This window comes from Salmo salar, chromosome 18 (assembly GCF_965601325.2).
Source record: "Salmo salar chromosome 18, fSalSal1, whole genome shotgun sequence".
Lineage (NCBI taxonomy): Eukaryota > Metazoa > Chordata > Actinopteri > Salmoniformes > Salmonidae > Salmo > Salmo salar.
The window spans coordinates 98,315,332-98,323,660 of record NC_138308.1 but is presented as its reverse complement, the minus strand read 5'-3'; the positions used below and the strand labels follow the sequence as shown (position 1 = coordinate 98,323,660).

General features: G+C 41.2%; 1 protein-coding gene across 1 annotated transcript in view; it reads left to right on the top strand.

The window, feature by feature from the left end:
• Nucleotides 1–279, top strand: part of LOC106578188 (type II inositol 3,4-bisphosphate 4-phosphatase) — a 58,762-nt gene extending 58,483 nt beyond the window's left edge. Inside the window, exon 22 of the mRNA XM_082964604.1 lies at nucleotides 1–279. This exon is cut by the window's left edge and continues 1,401 nt beyond it. The gene's annotated coding sequence lies outside the window, so the exon portion shown is untranslated.
• Nucleotides 280–8,329: the final 8,050 nt, after the last annotated feature.

Below are 8,329 nucleotides of genomic sequence, written 5' to 3'. Positions count from 1 at the left end.
AATGAAGTTGTAGAAACATCTCAAGGATGATCAATGGAAACAGGATGCACCTGAGCTCAATTTCAGGTCTCATAGCAAAGGGTCTGAATACTTATGTAAATAAGGTAGTTCAGATCTTTAGTTTTTAATACTTTTACAAAGGTAGTTCTGTTTTTTATTTCGAATAAATTTGCACAAAAAAATTTGAATGTTCTGAATATTGTACTATAAAATAATGAATGAATAAAAATAATTAAATAATATAAAAAAATGTGTAATAAAAGTCTACACCCGCTTGAACGTTTTTCACATTTTGTTGCAAAGTGGGAAATAGATTAGATGGAGAATAGATTTCATTAGTAATGTTTTGATCTACACCACAATACTCTGTCAAAGTGAAAAGAAAATTCTACAAATTGTTAAAATTAATAAGAATGTTACTAAAATATCGTTGTTGCATAAGTATTCACCCCCCTTTTTGTTTAGGCAAACCTAAATGAGTTCAGAAGTAAAATAAGTTACGTAATCAGGGGTTGCCATGACGACCCCTTCCTCTGCCTCCTTTTTCCTCCAAACATAACGATGGTCATTATGGCCAAACAGTTTTATTTTTGTTTCATCAGACCAGAGGACATTTTTCCAAAAAGTATGATCTTTATCCCCATGTGCAGTTGCAAACCGTAGTCTGGCTTTTTTATGGCGGTGTCATGACGTTGGCCTGTGGGTAAGGTTTATGACCCCCCCATAAATACCTTTCTCCCTTCCCTCTCTCTCTTGACTCTACTGAAGGACTCTTGAATAGCCTTTGTTAAACATAGAGAGTCAGGGAACATCAAAAGGTGGGGGGAAAGGAACCATATTTCGGTAATAGAACCAGTTGAGAATATGCGTTGGTACTTAATGAATATGATGCCAGATCGGTTGTCATCTGAGACATTATGACTGATGACAGGACGACATAAACTGTACCTGGGAAAGTCTACACATTCTAGTTATCAGATTCACATGGATTTGTTGTGCAATTTAAATGTTTAAATATGAAACTATTTGGAATTTTAGCTTCTTAATGAGAGAATTGGGTTTTCATAAGGTTAGAGCTCTGCTCAATCAGTGGCCCGCCCCTGTGAAGAGACATTGGTTATAAACTATGAAACACACCCTTCTCTCCCCTCCACTATATACGAAAATATAACTTGCTGTTCTGGGTACATTAGGGCGACGGTTCGATGTCAGAAGGATTCAGATAATAAGCTGTTCTGGGGACGTGAGGACGACGGTTCCACGTTAAAAGGACTAACATGTCAACTATAGAACTAAGCCAACCTCAGCGTGACCTTTGGTTGCGAATGGTATGAACTTTGAACTCTTATTCACTACAGAAGTGATACCTCCTAGCCGTTGAGTTAGCAGTGGCCACTGTAAACGTGGGCTAGGAAAGGACGGACTACGTATCCAGTCTAACACACAATTACGATACTACAACGTATCCAGTTTACCACCAGAGACATTCTTCCGAGGACAGGAAGATCTGTTGGCCAACCCGGCCAGCATCTACGACCAACCTACCGAAGCGCAGCTCAGAGTAAATATTTATAGCGTTTTCCTTTTCCAAACGGGCGGTAATTTAGAATCCATATGATACTGTATTTACGAGATACTGTATCTCCCTTTGTTCCTCAGTCAAACCCAACCCCCTTTCCTTTGTGTAACCAGCCGTCATGTCGGCTCCGTCCACCAGGGATGTTTTCTGTATGACATCATTTGCATTCTGTGTATATGTAATTCTGTGTGATTAGTTAGGTATTTAGTAAATAAATAATTAAACCAAATTTTGTATTGCTGATTCAACTTGTTAGCCAGGGTTCGTGAAGATAACCAAGAATTCTACGATGTTCAGATGAGACTGAAATAAGGTGATGATTAATATTGACTGCTATTGATGTAAAATATTACTAGGTCTTTAAGAGTTTATTCGGAAGATAACAGCTCTATAAACACTCTTTCGTGGTGCCCCGACTTTGTAGTTAATTATCTACCTGATTAGCTTAATCAGGTAATATTAATTACAGAGAAAGGATTTTATAGAATAGCATGTCATATCACTTAATCCGGCATAGCCAAAGACACGACAGCGGTTTTGGAGCAGCAGCTTCTTCCTTGCTGAATGGCCTTTCAGGTTATGTCGATATAGGACTCATTTTACTGTGGATATAGATACTTTTGTAACTGTTTCCTCCAGCATCTTCACAAGGTCCTTTGATGTTGTTTTGGGATTGATTTGCACTTTTCACACCAAAGTACGTTCATCTCTAGGAGACAGAACGTGTCTCCTTCCTGAGCGGTATGACGGCTGCGTGGTCCCATGGTGTTTATACTTGCGTACTATTGTTTGTACAGATGAACGTGGTACCTTCAGGCGTTTGGAAATTGCTCCCAAGGATGAACCAGGTCTACAATTTGTTTTCTGAGGTATTGGCTGATTTCTTTAGATTTTCCCATGATGTCAAGCAAAGAGGCACTGAGATTGAAGGTAGGCCTTGAAATACATCCACAAGTACACCTCCAATTGACTCAAATTATGTCAATTAGCCTATCAGAAGCTTCTAAAGCCATGACATCATTTTCAGGAATTTTCCAAGCTGTTTAAAGGCACAGTCAACTTAGTGTATGTAAACTTCTGACCCACTGGAATTGTGATACAGTGAATTTTAAGTGAAATAATCAGTAAACAATTGTTGGAAAAATTACTTGTGTCATGCACAGAGTAGATGTCCTAACCAACTTGCCAAAACTATAGTTTGTTAACAAGAAATTTGTGGAGTGGTTAAAAAATGAGTTTTAATGACTTCAACCTAAGTGTATGTAAACTTCCGACTTTAACTGTATATTACGGTTTTATTTTTCATTCTTTTAAAGAAAAAATTAGAATTTTTGACAATGACAATTCAATTCTATTTTAATCCCACTTTGTAACACAACAAAATGTTAAGAAAATACAAAGTGTAGACTTTCTATATTTAACGTTACCCTCCTCTACACACCGAGACAGAGGGGAGCTGTTCAAATCAAACGTTTTTGTCACATGCGCTGAATACAACAGGTGTAGTAGACCTCACAGTGAAATGCTGAATACAACAGGTGTAGACCTCACAGTGAAATGCTGAATACAACAGGTGTAGTAGACCTCACAGTGAAATGCTGAATACAACAGGTGTAGTAGACCTCACAGTGAAATGCTGAATACAACAGGTGTAGTAGACCTCACAGTGAAATGCTGAATACAACAGGTGTAGACCTCACAGTGAAATGCTGAATACAACAGGTGTAGTAGACCTCACAGTGAAATGCTGAATACAACAGGTGTAGTAGACCTCACAGTGAAATGCTGAATACAACAGGTGTAGACCTTACAGTGAAATGCTGAATACAACAGGTGTAGTAGACCTCACAGTGAAATGCTGAATACAACAGGTGTAGTAGACCTCACAGTGAAATGCTGAATACAACAGGTGTAGTAGACCTTACAGTGAAATGCTGAATACAACAGGTGTAGTAGACCTTACAGTGAAATGCTGAATACAACAGGTGTAGTAGACCTCACAGTGAAATACTGAATACAACAGGTGTAGACCTCACAGTGAAATGCTGAATACAACAGGTGTAGACCTCACAGTGAAATGCTGAATACAACAGGTGTAGTAGACCTCACAGTGAAATGCTGAATACAACAGGTGTAGTAGACCTCACAGTGAAATGCTGAATACAACAGGTGTAGTAGACCTCACAGTGAAATGCTGAATACAACAGGTGTAGTAGACCTCACAGTGAAATGCTGAATACAACAGGTGTAGACCTTACAGTGAAATGCTGAATACAACAGGTGTAGTAGACCTCACAGTGAAATGCTGAATACAACAGGTGTAGTAGACCTCACAGTGAAATGCTGAATACAACAGGTGTAGTAGACCTTACAGTGAAATGCTGAATACAACAGGTGTAGTAGACCTCACAGTGAAATGCTGAATACAACAGGTGTAGTAGACCTCACAGTGAAATGCTGAATACAACAGGTGTAGTAGACCTCACAGTGAAATGCTGAATACAACAGGTGTAGTAGACCTCACAGTGAAATGCTGAATACAACAGGTGTAGTAGACCTCACAGTGAAATGCTGAATACAACAGGTGTAGTAGACCTCACAGTGAAATGCTGAATACAACAGGTGTAGACCTTACAGTGAAATGCTGAATACAACAGGTGTAGTAGACCTTACAGTGAAATGCTGAATACAACAGGTGTAGTAGACCTTACAGTGAAATGCTGAATACAACAGGTGTAGTAGACCTACCAGTGAAATGCTGAATACAACAGGTGTAGTAGACCTTACAGTGAAATGCTGAATACAACAGGTGTAGTAGACCTTACAGTGAAATGCTGAATACAACAGGTGTAGTAGACCTACCAGTGAAATGCTGAATACAACAGGTGTAGTAGACCTACCAGTGAAATACTGAATACAACAGGTGTAGTAGACCTTACAGTGAAATGCTGAATACAACAGGTGTAGTAGACCTCACAGTGAAATGCTGAATACAACAGGTGTAGTAGACCTCACAGTGAAATGCTGAATACAACAGGTGTAGTAGACCTCACAGTGAAATGCTGAATACAACAGGTGTAGTAGACCTCACAGTGAAATGCTGAATACAACAGGTGTAGTAGACCTCACAGTGAAATGCTGAATATAACAGGTGTAGTAGACCTTACAGTGAAATGCTGAATACAACAGGTGTAGTAGACCTTACAGTGAAATGCTGAATACAACAGGTGTAGTAGACCTCACAGTGAAATGCTGAATACAACAGGTGTAGTAGACCTCACAGTGAAATGCTGAATACAACAGGTGTAGTAGACCTTACAGTGAAATGCTGAATACAACAGGTGTAGTAGACCTCACAGTGAAATGCTGAATACAACAGGTGTAGTAGACCTTACAGTGAAATACTGAATACAACAGGTGTAGTAGACCTTACAGTGAAATGCTGAATACAACAGGTGTAGTAGACCTTACAGTGAAATGCTGAATACAACAGGTGTAGTAGACCTCACAGTGAAATGCTGAATACAACAGGTGTAGTAGACCTTACAGTGAAATGCTGAATACAACAGGTGTAGTAGACCTTACAGTGAAATGCTGAATACAACAGGTGTAGTAGACCTTACAGTGAAATACTGAATACGACAGGTGTAGTAGACCTTACAGTGAAATGCTGAATACAACACTGTTCTCTCTCTGTCCTGTCTGATCTCCTCTCTCTCTATGTTCTCCTGTGTTCTCTCCCTCTCTGTTGCTTTAGCAACAAAATCGACTAAATGTGCTATAGTAATAGCAAAAATCTGTGGTAAATAGCAAGCTAACAAAGTTTACCTCCAGTTCTCCTTCTCATCTTTACACTCTGAGCTCGCTGAAATAGAATTTCTTTGGACAAATCAAAAGTGCCACTGTACACAGACATGCTGCTTCTTCTTCTTCGGTGGTGTTTATCGGCGGTTGGCATCCAACGTTATGGTGCATTACCGCCACCTACTGTACTGGAGTGTGGGCCAGAGACATGGAGAAACAAAATCCTACCTGCCAGCACCGTTGCTCTTAAAAAAAGATTATCAAATATATGAGACTATATCTAACGATGTTCTACTCAATATATAATCTTTAAATAATCTATTATTATTTAAATATTATTAATAATCTATAATCTTTAAACTAATTTCCTGTTTCCCCTTCTCCCTCATACTAGATCTCAGCCTCTCTCTTTCCCTCTGATAATATCCACACTGTAGCAATACCTGCTCCACTGTCTCTATTTCCTGGCAATAACCACACTTTCCTGTTGGATGCTTTCCTATCACATGTAAAATCTTATTCAAACTGGCTGTGTCCCATCCCTTCATCTTGTAAATATAGCTTCCTCTCTTCTGTCCCTTCCTGCCGTCCTCCCCTCTCCGACTTTCCTCCGTACTTGAAATAAATGTCTGCCCTTAGTATCTCTATTCCACTGCTCCTACCATCACTGTCCATATCAGGCTTTTAACCTGCTCCTGCACCATCACTGTCCATAGTCAGGCTTTTAACCTGCTCCTGCACCATCACTGTCCATAGTCAGGCTTTTAACCTGCTCCTGCACCATCACTGTCCATATCAGGCTTTTAACCTGCTCCTGCACCATCACTGTCCATAGTCAGGCTTTTAACCTGCTCCTGCACCATCACTGTCCATAGTCAGGCTTTTAACCTGCTCCTGCACCATCACTGTCCATATCAGGCTTTTAACCTGCTCCTGCACCATCACTGTCCATATCAGGCTTTTAACCTGCTCCTGCACCATCACTGTCCATATCAGGCTTTTAACCTGCTCCTGCACCATCACTGTCCATATCAGGCTTTTAACCTGCTCCTGCACCATCACTGTCCATATCAGGCTTTTAACCTGCTCCTGCACCATCACTGTCCATATCAGGCTTTTAACCTGTTCCTGCACCATCACTGTCCATATCAGGCTTTTAACCTGCTCCTGCACCATCACTGTCCATATCAGGCTGTTAACCTGCCATCTCTGCACCATCACTGTCCATATCAGGCTGTTAACCTGCTCCTGCACCATCACTGTCCATAGTCAGGCTTTTAACCTGCTCCTGCACCATCACTGTCCATAGTCAGGCTTTTAACCTGCTCCTGCACCATCACTGTCCATATCAGGCTTTTAACCTGCTCCTGCACCATCACTGTCCATAGTCAGGCTTTTAACCTGCTCCTGCACCATCACTGTCCATATCAGGCTTTTAACCTGCTCCTGCACCATCACTGTCCATATCAGGCTTTTAACCTGCTCCTGCACCATCACTGTCCATAGTCAGGCTTTTAACCTGCTCCTGCACCATCACTGTCCATAGTCAGGCTTTTAACCTGCTCCTGCACCATCACTGTCCATATCAGGCTTTTAACCTGCTCCGGCACCATCACTGTCCATATCAGGCTTTTAACCTGCTCCTGCACCATCACTGTCCATAGTCAGGCTTTTAACCTGCTCCTGCACCATCACTGTCCATAGTCAGGCTTTTAACCTGCTCCTGCACCATCACTGTCCATAGTCAGGCTTTTAACCTGCTCCTGCACCATCACTGTCCATATCAGGCTTTTAACCTGCTCCTGCACCATCACTGTCCATAGTCAGGCTTTTAACCTGCTCCTGCACCATCACTGTCCATATCAGGCTTTTAACCTGCTCCTGCACCATCACTGTCCATATCAGGCTTTTAACCTGCTCCTGCACCATCACTGTCCATAGTCAGGCTTTTAACCTGCTCCTGCACCATCACTGTCCATAGTCAGGCTTTTAACCTGCTCCTGCACCATCACTGTCCATATCAGGCTTTTAACCTGCTCCTGCACCATCACTGTCCATAGTCAGGCTTTTAACCTGCTCCTGCACCATCACTGTCCATAGTCAGGCTTTTAACCTGCTCCTGCACCATCACTGTCCATATCAGGCTTTTAACCTGCTCCTGCACCATCACTGTCCATATCAGGCTTTTAACCTGCTCCTGCACCATCACTGTCCATAGTCAGGCTTTTTGCCTCTGCCTTGCTCGTTGAAACGACAACATCAATATCCCCACTACTTATTACCCACCCACCCAAAGCTCATGTTCCCAGCATGCCTGTAAAATCCCTTTCCGCAAGGATGAGATAACCCATGTCCCTGTAGGTTGACTCAATAATTCATTGCCAGCTTAGCTTTCCTCCTAAATCTGCAATGGATGGCATTTTTCCCCCACCTCCAGTGCAGTCACTGGGGGACGTCCTAAAACGCCCCACTACATATTCTGAGACCACAGACAGACATGTTGGTTTTAGGCAGCACTTAAAAAGGCCAGGGCTTATGATTTGGAGTATTTATCGGCAGTGTGTAATGAATGCAGTGTACCCGAGTTTGTTTCACATCATCCCAGTAGGGTAAAAGACTCAGGGCTGAGACAAAATCATTCCCAGCATGCCTGTAAAAATCGGAAAAGCCCGGGTCTAGTGACGTCAATGGTATTATAAATACCGTTATTTGTTCTTGAGGATGGGACTGTTTTTACTGTAACACAATGTACAGATCATGTTGTATTATATTATAGGAGTACACATACAAAACAAAATACATTTACAAAATTACATCTTAGAAATACGTTAAATTATTCTTTGTATGATAACTAGAAAACAATATATCGATAATTGTGCACATTTTTCGCCCCTAATTATTCATTTACGAAGTGTACAGGAAGAGACTTTTATTGTGAAAGTGGAC